Source organism: Filicampus tigris, chromosome 1 (assembly GCF_054856515.1).
Source record: "Filicampus tigris isolate MCC_2025a chromosome 1, RoL_Ftig_1.0, whole genome shotgun sequence".
In the NCBI taxonomy this organism is placed as follows: Eukaryota; Metazoa; Chordata; class Actinopteri; order Syngnathiformes; family Syngnathidae; genus Filicampus; species Filicampus tigris.
This window is the reverse complement of record NC_141217.1, coordinates 1,080,001-1,092,500: the sequence shown is the minus strand read 5'-3', so window position 1 is coordinate 1,092,500 and position 12,500 is coordinate 1,080,001. Positions and strand designations below refer to the sequence as shown.

The following is a 12,500-nucleotide window of genomic DNA, read 5'->3' as shown; positions in this document are numbered from 1 at the left end:
GCGACCAGTCACGCATACGATTGGTTATTGTATTAACTAGTACTATCAATCGATTAAAATATTTAATCGTGATTACTTGCATTTTTCATAGTTAACTCGTATTTAATTGCACATTTTATTGTAAATAAAAAAATCCCTTGAATCCCTGTCCCATTATTTTCTTTAAGTTTTATACCATTAACATGAATAACCATCCATCCATTATCTCCCGCTTATCTGAAGTCGGGTCGCGGAGGCAGCAGCTTCAGCAGGGAAACGCAGACTTCCCTCTCCCCAGCAACATCTTCCAGCTCTTCCGGAGGGATCCCAAGGCGTTCCCAGGCCTGCCGGGAGACATAGTCTCTCAAGCGTCTTCTGGGTCGTCCTCGGGGTCTCCTGCCGGTGGGACATGCTCACCAGGAAGCATCCTAATCAGATGCCTGAGCAACCTCAACTGGCTCCTCTCAACGCGGAGGAGCAGTGGCTTGACTCTGAGTCCCTCCCGGATGGCCGAAATTCTCACCCTACTCTAAGGGAGAGCCCGTACAACCTTGGAAGGAAACCCATTTCGGCCGCTTGTATCCGAGATCTTGTTCTTTCGGTAATGACCCACAGCTCATAGGTGACCATAGGTGAGAGTAGGAACGTAGATCGACCGGTAAATTGAGAGCTTCGCCTTTCGGCTGAGCTCCTTCTTCACTACAGCAGACCGATACAAGGTCCGCATCACAGCAGACGCTGCCTGTCGATCTCCCGTTCCATCTTACCCTCACTCGTGAACAAGACCCCAAGATACTTGAACTCCTCCACTTGGGGCAGAATCCCATCCCCGACCCGGAGAGGGCACGCCACCCTTTTCCGACTGAGGACCATAGTCTCGGATTTGGAGGTGCTGATTTTCATTCCGACCGTTTCACACTCGGCTGCGAACCGCTCCAGCGAGAGTTGGAGATCGCGGCTTGAAGAAGCCAACAGTACCACATCATCTGAAAAAAGCAGAGATGCAATACTGAGGACACCAAACCAAACCCCCTCAACACCTCGGCTGCGCCTGGAAATTCTGTCCATAAAAGTTACGAACAGAATTGGTGACAAAGGGCAGCCTTGGCGGAGTCCAACCCTCACTGGAAACGAATCCGACTTACTGCCGGCAATGCGGACCGAACTCTGACATCGGTGGTACAGGGACCGGACAGCCCTTATCACGGGGCTTGGTACCCCGTACTCCCAAAGCACCCCCCACAGAACTTCCCGAGGGACACGGTCGAATGCCTTCTCCAAGTCCACAAAACACATGTAGACTGGTTGGGCGAACTCCCATGCACCCTCGAGGACCCTGCTTAGGGTGTAGAGATGGTCCACTCTTCCACGGCCGGGACGAAAACCACATTGCTCTTCCTGAATCTGAGATTCGACGGACCCTCAACATCCAGAGCCTTCGAAGTATTCTCCCCACCGACCCACAACGTCCCGAGTTGAGGTCAGCAGCACCCCATCTCCACTATAAACAGTGTTAATGGTGCACTGCTTCCTTCTCCTGAGACGTCGGATGGTGGACCAGAATTTCCTCGAAGCCAGCCGTCCGGAAGTCATTTTCCATGGCCTCCCCGAACTCCTCCCACACCTGAGTTTTTGCCTAAGCAACCGCCAGAGCTGCATTTCACTTGGCCAGCCGGTACCTGTCAGCTGCCTCCGGGGTCCCGCAGGCCAAAACGGCCCGATAGGACTCCTTCTTCAGCTGGACAGCATCCCTTACCGCTGGTGTCCACCAGCGGGTTCGAGGATTGCCGCCACGACAGGCACCGACCACCTTGCGGCCACAGCTCCGATCGGCCGCCTCAACAATGGAGGCACGAAACATGGTCCACTCGGACTCGATGCCCCCCGCCTCCCCCGGGACGTGGGAAAAGTTCTGCAGGAGGTGGGAGTTGAAACTCCTTCTGACAGGGGATTCTGCCAGACGTTCCCAGCAAACCCTCACAATATGTTTGGGTCTGCCAGGTCGGACCGGCATCTTCCACCACCATCGGAGCCAACTCACCACCAGATGGTGATCAGTTGACAGCTCCGCCCCTCTCTTCACCCGAGTGTCCAAAACATGCGGCCGCAAGTCCGATGATACGACTACAAAGTTGATCATCGAACTGCGGCCTAGGACCCACGTGTCCTTTTCGGGCTGAGCCGGCCGGGCCCCATGGGTGCAGGCCCGGCCACCAGGCGCTCGCCATCGAGCCCCACCTCCAGGCCTGGCTCCAGAAGGGGGCCCCGGTGACCCGCGTCCGGGCAAGGGAAAACGTGATCCATTCATTATATTCATTATAAGGGTTCATTTTGAGCGGTGCTTAGTCTGGTCCTTCACCTCGGACCTATTTGCCATGGGTGACCCTACCAGGGGCATAAAGCCCCAGACAACTTAGCTCCTTGGATCATTGGGGCGCGCAAACCCCCCACCACGATAAGGTGACGGCTCATTTCTTTAACTTTTATACCATTAACATGAATAAGAGGATTGATTTTCTTATGCAAATACTGTACTTTATTAAAGTGGAAGTCAACCCAGACATATTTTTTTCAAGAATATGTTCTTTGCAACCCCACTAGTTGAAACAATACCATACAATACAATTTTATTTATGTAGCGTTTTTCATAACAGCTAGAGCTGTAACAAAGCTTTTTACATGATACAACAAAATGGAATCAATAAATTTACATAAAATACAATACACACCGGAAAAGAGCTGAAAATTTCAATTTGGATCAAAAGCCAGAGTGTACAAATGTGACTTCAACAGGGTTTTAAAAGTGGACAGGGAGGGGGCTTGCCTAGGTGTTGTTCTGACAGATATATTTATTGCTTCTTCTGGTTGAGGGCGACGTCATCGACTAAAAAGATTATTACTTGCTGCTCAAGTGTCTAATAAAGGTATTTTGTTCATTAGAATTCTGTTGTGGGTATATTTTAATGTAAATGATGTCAGATAAATGAATGATAAACGGTGGACCTCTGAGATTGTCACGTGCGGCTATCGCGCTCCATGTGTGTCGTGCTGTAATAAAATACAGCTGGTTTGAAGCAAATCGATAGATCAATATATTGGAACAATCAAAGGTTTGACCTATAAATGGCTATGCGGAGGGATGCATAGCTTTATTGACAGCCCGCATTTGCATCAGGGTTAGATTTGGCTTTTGGAATAAAAATAAACTTTCCCATCGAACTCTTTGGATAATGTGTCATTTAAGCAAGTGCAGCAAGCACATCCTTTATCGTGGGTATATGAGATTAAAGTGACTGTTTGTTTGTATAGAAATAGTTGTGTGTCCTGAGTGCCTGGCCACTCATCAAGTGCGCAACTAAACTACCAGGTTTTGTTATCAGACTACAGCGTTCGCCCACATTTTCACGTTTAACTGCTCCTGCAAAAGCCAAAACCTTGTCAAATATAAAATTTGTGATTTGCCGCCGCCTTGTGGCACCTGTAGGAAATTATAAATCTTTTGGTGTAGACTTAAATTCCTTGTGGATTTTTGCTATTCATGACAGGGCTTACGTTGCCGGGGACATTTCTGATTTGAATACAGTAATCTGGGAGCAAGCCCTTCTCAATTATGAATAATTTTGCTGATCTTCAAGTTGCTGCCAGACTCCATGAAAGCACTATAAAGTAAAAAAGCTAATCAGTGCAGCAGTACTTAGTGTTATCTAACAGGGTAAGATTCTGATGAACTGCACATATTCGAATGTTTGGGAATTTGTTTGGCTATGCGTCTGTGCATGTCCTAATAAAAAATGGTCAACAAACCAATTAAAAATTGTCATAGTGTATGAAGCGTCTTGTATGAAAGGAACTTAAACGAAACTCTTTCTCCCACAGTTAAAATACTATCCCTGATTCTACTGTCTCTAATTGATTTTGTCTTCACACTTCGCAAATGTAGTCACTCGCCTCGTCACAATGCTCGATTACCATGGTAAAAAAAAAGCCGTACTTGAAATGTGTGTCATAGTTAGGGCAGGCTGATTATGGCAAAAATAAAAATAATGACTATTTTTGATTGATACAGGAATGACGATTAACAAACACGATTACACACAGATTTCCAAACTTGAGTATTCATTGAACTAGCAAAACTCAACTTAAAATATAACTTGAAATCTAATGGAACTACCCCTGGCCAAACTATAAAAAAACAGAGAGGTAGTTTATGTCAATTGTTAATCCGATCAGCGCGTATGAAAACACTTATTCGGACATTTCGGAACAAATCGTCTTTACCGCGCATGTCTCTTACGTCAGTATACGCATTGCTGTTATTACCGGAAGCTAGTAGAAGCAGAGCGAGTGTTATATTGTTTGTTGTTTAAGTCAATAAAGTTTTGGGAAAAAAAGCAGAGCAAGCAAAAGACATGGCAGGCACAAGAGTGAACTGGTACTTTTGCAGCTCCATTACGAAGTCTTAACTTGACGTAACAGCACAAACGGGAATAATCCGCAAAATAACACCAACGTTTAAAGCCGAAAATCGACGGAGCGAAGTCACTACGGCTTCTTCTTCTTCTACTACTCCCGGTGTACTATATTTGGTCAATCTGCGCATGTCAAAATAATTTGTTCCGCTCGAAAGTGTGATGCATGAACACGCAAATCCTAATCGGACGAATATGCTTAGTGTCCATGAAAATAGTGCATCGGATCACAATTTTAATCTGAACTCAAATCGGATTGAAGACATTTTGTCCATGTAAAGGTAGCCACTGGTTAAGACAGAAGATTCACCACCATCACTTTCATGCAGTTGAAACAATTCATCAGAATTGCTATCGCTGTCCAATTCAGGTCCAAACTCACTATCATCAGCTTCAAGCTGCTGCAATACATACATCTTACAGTACGCTTTCTCTGTTGGTTTCCCTATGCTGAAAAGGAACCGGCCATACTGCCTGGAAAGTTATAGGTATGTATCTAATTCTTAGTCTCTAGCCCTGTACTATTGAGGTAACTTACAAAATAAAATATAAAAAATATATTATACAAATGAATGTATTTCAAGTTTATTTTCAATTGTTTTTTGAAGTAGCTCAGCGGCACTAAATTATCCAAAAAGGATATAATATATACTTCTAGACACTCTGCAAGCTAATACTAAAAGGATTACAAAAAAATCCATAACTTAGCAATGGTTTGCTGAAAAGACTATTTTGGTTTGGTAGGTTTCCAGCTCACCAGAACAGCATGTGGCCAACCATCTTGTCACCACCACTCTAGCTCATCTCAGTTCAATTTTCATCCACTAGATGGATCTATGTAGGGGCCAGAAATGATACTCTGGGTTTTTTAAGTTAAATTTGACATAAAAAAAAGACGTTTGTTTTGGGTAGCAGAATTATCAGTGGCGAAATTTGAACCAGTGAGTTCTCTATTGAAAAAAAAAAAAAAAAAAAGGGGTTTGAGAAGTTTTGTTTTTGGCTCTGTTGTGTTTTTTTGGCATGTTGGCAGGCCATTTTGCAAGTTTTACAGGAGTGCATGCCGATTGGTTATTATCATTTAGTTTTTTGTGGTATTATAATTCAATTATTATTTGAAATTACTTCTTCAAATTATTATTAATAATGCATTTTTGGATAATTTAGTGCCGCTGAGCTACTTCAAAAAACAATTGAAAATAAACTTGAAATACATTCATTTGTATAATATATTTTTTATATTTTATTTTGTAAGTTACCTCAATAGTACAGGGCTAGAGACTAAGAATTAGATACATACCTATAACTTTCCAGGCAGTATGGCCGGTTCCTTTTCAGCATAGGGAAACCAACAGAGAAAGCGTACTGTAAGATGTATGTATTGCAGCAGCTTGAAGCTGATGATAGTGAGTTTGGACCTGAATTGGACAGCGATAGCAATTCTGATGAATTGTTTCAACTGCATGAAAGTGATGGTGGTGAATCTTCTGTCTTAACCAGTGGCTACCTTTACATGGACAAAATGTCTTCAATCCGATTTGAGTTCAGATTAAAATTGTGATCCGATGCACTATTTTCATGGACACTAAGAATATTCGTCCGATTAGGATTTGCGTGTTCATGCATCACACTTTCGAGCGGAACAAATTATTTTGACATGCGCAGATTGACCAAATATAGTACACCGGGAGTAGTAGAAGAAGAAGAAGCCGTAGTGACTTCGCTCCGTCGATTTTCGGCTTTAAACGTTGGTGTTATTTTGCGGATTATTCCCGTTTGTGCTGTTACGTCAAGTTAAGACTTCGTAATGGAGCTGCAAAAGTACCAGTTCACTCTTGTGCCTGCCATGTCTTTTGCTTGCTCTGCTTTTTTTCCCAAAACTTTATTGACTTAAACAACAAACAATATAACACTCGCTCTGCTTCTACTAGCTTCCGGTAATAACAGCAATGCGTATACTGACGTAAGAGACATGCGCGGTAAAGACGATTTGTTCCGAAATGTCCGAATAAGTGTTTTCATACGCGCTGATCGGATTAACAATTGACATAAACTACCTCTCTGTTTTTTTATAGTTTGGCCAGGGGTGCGACTTATACTCTGGAGCGACTTCTGCGTGAAATTATTAACACATAGTCGCAGTAGAACATGACTGTTACTGTCATGGCTTGTTAGTGCTGACTTGTATTTATGATGTTTTGTCTCCCTCTGCAGGCGCTTTAGCGTAATTGAATCTGTCCCCAATATTTCTAACTTGTCTTATTGGCAGATTTAATCACGCCACCTCCAGTTCATAGTTCAAGTAGTCTGTTAAGCGACATGTTATCTTGACGTGTTTAGAGCCATTTTACAGCTTGGTCAAGCTGCAGAGGGAGACAAAACATCATAAATACAAGTCAGCACTAACAAGGCATGACAATTACCTCAATATTAATTTCACATGTTATTGTAACCCACATAAAGAAACATAAGATAAATCCTTAAAGCTATTAAAATGCATGAATAATTTAAACGGCTAAAATCTAATTAGTAATCAAAATAATATGATAAAAGACAATTTGACTGTCTATCAATCCATCTATACAAAATAGTGTACTGTTTCGGCGCCGTGCCTGCGTGCATGGTCTTGCATCATCAGGCAGCCACACACGCACGGAGTAGAGCAGAGCAGAGGAGAGAAATTACCACCGAATACATAAATAATTTTGGAGACTTGGAAACATTCTACATGGTCGGGGATAAATAAAAGACTTATTTAATCGATCTACAACCGTTTTGGTGAGTTTAAAGTCTTTCTTGTAATGCTACATGTGTGGATGTTAGCTACATATTACCATCGTAGCTCGGTGGAAATGATGTGTACTAAGCGCACAATTTTTATTAATATGATTTATATGGACACATTTATTTGCGTTACGGTACAGAGACAACTTGGATTCCGAGAGGGGGTGGAGCGACGTGTACTCCAGTGCGACTTATATATGTTTTTTTCTTCTTTATTATGCATTTTATGGCTGGTACGACTTGTACTCCGGAGTGACGTATAGTCCGGAAAATACGGTAAATGTGTCCATGTAAATGTATCCAGTGACTCAGTAGCCCATAGTTAAAGCCAAATTGTGCCGCACAAACTAACAGGTGATTAAAGAAAGGCTTCGAGTTACTTGATGTGAACTTTCAAGGAGAACAGGTTGATTCATACCAGGATTCTACAACAGACACACCTCTGGTTTACTTTCGGCACTTTGTTTCCCTTAAAATGCTGGGAAATATTGTTGAGTATACCAATCAATACAGTGTTCAAAAGCATGGGAAATGTGTAAACACTTCAATAAAGGAGAAAGAACAAGTTCAAGGAATGTATCTGAGGATGGAATTAGTTCAAATGTTTTTTCAAATGCAGTTGTTGTGTTATTGCTATTTTATGTTCTAGGTATAGAACAATATCACTACTACCACAGTTCTCAAAATTTGTAGAACAATTATTTTCATGTAGACTCGATAACTTTATCCAGAAACATATTGTCACTGGCCGGCGGAAACCTTGTACTGCCAAATATGGTCAAATTCATTTTTTTCCCCCACAAATCGATACTAATGGTCCGTCCCCACGTTCGTCTGTATTTTTAATGCAATTCTAACCAATTTAAAGCGGTAAAGGTAGCAAACACACAAATAGTAACACAAATACACTGCCGCTCTTGAGCACATTTTATGCTTGATATGATATAATGATATTCATTTTAATATCAACTTAATAGAAGGGGTTAGTTGGATCACTGTTTTATTACATCACTCATGGCTTTAGATCTTTTATGAAGGCATATTGTGAAGGTGTTGTAGCCTCGGGCAGTGGTTTGCTTTTGTGACGTTTTCAAAACGTTTTTTTTTTTGCACAATGGGGGCTTCACATGATGGCAGACTTTTAAGTATTCGGTTAATCCTTAAATTCGCATTTGAATGTATTTTTTACATAAGAATGTATGTCCTTTGTGGACATCAGTGTGCAATGGCAATATAAAGTATAATTCAACTTGAACGAGTGGTACCGGTGAACTAAAAACAGACTGTTTTTTTTTTTTTTTTAACCTACTGTAAAATTGTCATTTTGACACTACGGAAATTCCGTCTGACAGTGACGACATGCTTTTAAGTGAAAATCAATATGGCCTGTAGAGAAAAATGGATCACCTTAATGGCAATTGTTAAAATTTATAAAATGCATAAATGTGCATACTGATCTGTTTTTCAATGTTAAAAAATGAGTTGAGTATCACAGAAAAGCCCTTCATGCCTGCACTGAGCAGCAAACAATTGCAGTGTTTTCGAAGGCAGCAAATGTTGCATTCACGTCAGAGTTTTTGCCAGGGTTTGTTCAATGTTACCAATGTTCGCAAAAAGTTCTCCAGATGTTCGCCAACAGTTGTATGGATTTTTCTTGTCGCAAGTAAATTTTGAACATGTTCAAACAAACATTGAAGATGTTCAAACAAAATTCCCTTGCAACAAGAAAAGTATAGAACGAACACTGACGTGATTTTTCTAGCTTCACTAACAAATAGAAATGTTTGGGATAGTGGCTTTCGAGTCGGAGAGGAGGGTCTATATTTGATGGTTAGCCCCGGGGCCTATGAGTAGGTAAAGGTAAAGTATGTACTGCATGTACAGTATTTAGGCATAACTGTAAGTGCAGTTATGAGTAGGTTTATATGTTGACTTTTTCCTTTTTTTTTCTTGTTGTGACATATGACCTACTATTGTATTAATACATTGCTATTTTGTGTGTGAGACTTCCTTGGTATCTTACTTGGTAAGCAGCATACAAGTTTAAATAGCAAACACGCATACGGAAAAAAGGAAGGAAGAGGTGGCGCCACGAGAGGAAGTGGGAACACAAGGGGAAAAAAAACATTCCATTCAAGAGGAGCTTCCTATTTCTTTACACACATTCAAATGTACGCATGGGCGTCTTCATGTTCCAAAGAATGTTTGTGTTGAGGCTTGTTGACATGCTTCACCCCACGTTTGTCAATAAAGCTAATTTGAAAAATACCGACAAAACGCACAAGAAATACTCAACAAACTTTGCACCACTTGACTGATGGTCATTGCTGTTATCACTCAGGGCTTCATAGCACTTGAGTCATTACTGTGTGTGTGTGTGCATGTGTGTGTACATGTGTGAGCATGCATGCATACATGCAGTTGTGCGCGTGATGTCCAATTAAACGAAATGAACGAAAAACGAAAAGAAATTCATCAAACTGAATACTTGATACACATGCGCACACACTAAAACTTATCTGAGGTCGTTTCACTGTCAGCCGTGCTCTTCATCACCATGGCAACATGGTCCATCACCATGGCAATGTCGACCATCAGAGACCCGTGTGCTTTTACCAAAGAATCAAATGGCTTGGATTGGATTTTAGTAGGGATGTTCAGATCAGGGTTTTATGACACCGATACAGATACCGATCATGCATGAGTGAGATCAGCTGATACCGATCACCATCACATGGAATATCTGTATATTTTTCCATTTATTTATGGTGACTGCTATTATGTAATATTCTCTGAAAAAAGCAGCCATATTATTGCCGTAATTTTGACAAAAATCTATAAATATTTTCAAAAGCATGAAAAAATATGAAACCGTTGCTGGCACAATACAACATTTACTCAGTCACAAAGATAACTGAAAAATATTAAATTTACCAGTTTTAGTAACACAGTTTTTAACAGATCAAAATAATCAGCAGTCTCAAAAGACTTAATGATGCAAAAAGTCAAATAAATAACAGGCCACCTAAACATTGCATGATTCAGAATATAATCAAATCAAATAAAAAATAGTCGCATGCAGGCTTCACTCGAATAAACTATTCAACGATTTCCTAGATTGAAATGGTACCAGGAACTTGGTTTATTGTCTTGTGCATAGACAAACTATCTTGTGCATTTGTCAACGAGAAAAAAGTCACTGTTAATCTTTTCGTGAATTATAAAATCATATAGTGGGTCTGTTGCCCACAAGCGAGCTACAATGCGTCTCCCTGTGGCAATAATGTCACTTATACTGCGCTGTGACAGTAACACATCATGCAAAACAAGCTGCAGCATGCGTGCCATACACCCCAAACCCGGTCGCTCATTTATAAAAACTCCCTTGTTAGATTCAACATCGACTCAGAACTGACATCCGAGCTCCATTTAAGACTTGTAAACAGGATAATAAGCCTTCTTTTAGGAAACTTTAGATGCGACAATACACTATCTGGTCGAGCTACGTCTGTGAAGTATTTGCGTCCCAGTAGCACATAGCTAGCAACTCTCGAAGTGGGCGAGCAGACGGCGGAATCCGGTGTCTTCCACCACCAAGAATGGTTGGTCATCAAGTCCGATGAATTTAATTATTTTCCTGGTTATTTGCGTTGCCTTTTGCCCGTCGCGCTGATATGGGTTTGAGTTGGTCAGCATTATATATAAATAACACAACGCAGTCTCGAAATCATATTCAGTCGCTAATTTAGGACACGAGCAAACCGCTTGTTAATTACGCTGTCATTGCATGATATGGCACAAGTGTCGGGCGTTAGTGGCTAGCAGCTGTTATCATTAGCTGATAGTTCAACAGCTGCTCCTTGGCTATTACTTTTTTTTTTTTTTAAACTTCTTTTTCTATATTGTGGACCTAGATTACTTTGTAATGTGCTGTCCTTGCTGTAAGAAAGTTGCCTTAAATTGTACTTTAAGTCTCTTTCATTATGAAAAAAAATAAAAGTAAAACTTTGTCTTCATTTAATTTATAACAACACGTTTGCCTAATAATTGTAAGAAAACATTCAGCTCAATTGTGTGGCAGGATACCTTGAGATGTATGCATTGTACCACTTACAAAATTGCGTTAAATGGTGTTCTTAAATCCTAAACGGCCATATTAGACATTAGGAGTTTATTTTTATTTTATTTTTTTTTTATGGGCAAAAGCGTTTTATAAAATAAATGAAGACAAAGTTCTATTTAGCTTTTTTTTTTCTTTGTTCATACAAAAGAATGAATGGAATGAATAAAAAACTCAAGACCCCCCAAAAAAAAAAAAAAAAAGGCTAATTTACTATTCAAACCCGCTGTGGACATGCTTCAAACAAAAAGTGCCACTAGTACTTACCCTACTGCATGTGCTTACTTCCATTGCGAGCCCTGGGGTTGGTTTTGTCGTATTGTACTATTTGGGTCCAACCTGACGACAAGTCTGCAAGCATTCAACAAGTTACTAATTTATTTTGCATACTTCCCCTCGTTCACACTTCCCGGCGTTCAAAATAAAAGCATACCAGCAAACCACTACACAGCAGATTTACTCCGGCGTATTTCCGGAGCGAGAGAGGTGAATTAGAGCAAAATTCGTTAATTTCAATGAGAAAGTCCTGCTGTGTTGTTTGTAGTAGGGAAGATGCCAGAAGAAGTGCATGAACTCCACCTAGATGTGTCAGCGTCATCCTTGAGTGCTGCACGCAGCTTGACTGTACTTTTTGTATTTGACTGTACTGTAGTCTGTACTCATGGAGACAATTTGTTTTGAAACAGTTACGTTCAAAGTCGGGGGGGCGTCGCTTCAAAAAGACAGCGACAACAATGGATATTGTGCCTGCAACAACCATAAAGGGACCGAGATGACTAGACGATGCATTTAATTTTATTGAGAAAACGATCTGGAAGGTGGCGGCTAAAGGGGAACGTGGGTAAGTAGCTTCTTTACACACACATACGTGACATAACACCCACGCCGCTGCCAAATTAGTCTGCTTTGCAGCAGCAATGAGCTGCGTGGTGCATCCTCTCCTCCTCTCCATGTGGGAAACTGTATGTCATCGCAACATGTGACATAATGGACCGATCAGAACAGCAACAATTCCTGATGTGTGCATGGCATGTGTTGCAGACCTGTCCACAACAGCACAATGCGTAAGTCATGTGAATCAATGCGGCAGTTGTCGCTCGCGCCTATGCGGGAGCAGAAAGAAGCCTAAAAAGAAGCCTTTCACCGAGTAG

At 41.2% G+C, this 12,500-nt stretch overlaps 1 protein-coding gene across 16 annotated transcripts in view; it reads left to right on the top strand.

Annotated features, from left to right (window-relative positions):
• The window catches only part of plxnb3 (plexin B3), a 243,701-nt gene that overhangs the window by 25,204 nt on the left and 205,997 nt on the right, over positions 1-12,500 (top strand). For 2 of the 16 annotated variants that reach the window (XM_086046176.1, XM_086046133.1), the window contains exon 2: positions 12,036-12,190. The exons of 12 other annotated variants lie outside the window; for them this stretch is intronic. The gene's annotated coding sequence lies outside the window, so the exon portion shown is untranslated. Of the gene's footprint in view, positions 1-7,084; positions 7,224-12,035; positions 12,191-12,500 lie in introns of those variants that run through there. 2 more of the 16 variants (XM_086046149.1, XM_086046179.1) reach the window with 2 other exon arrangements.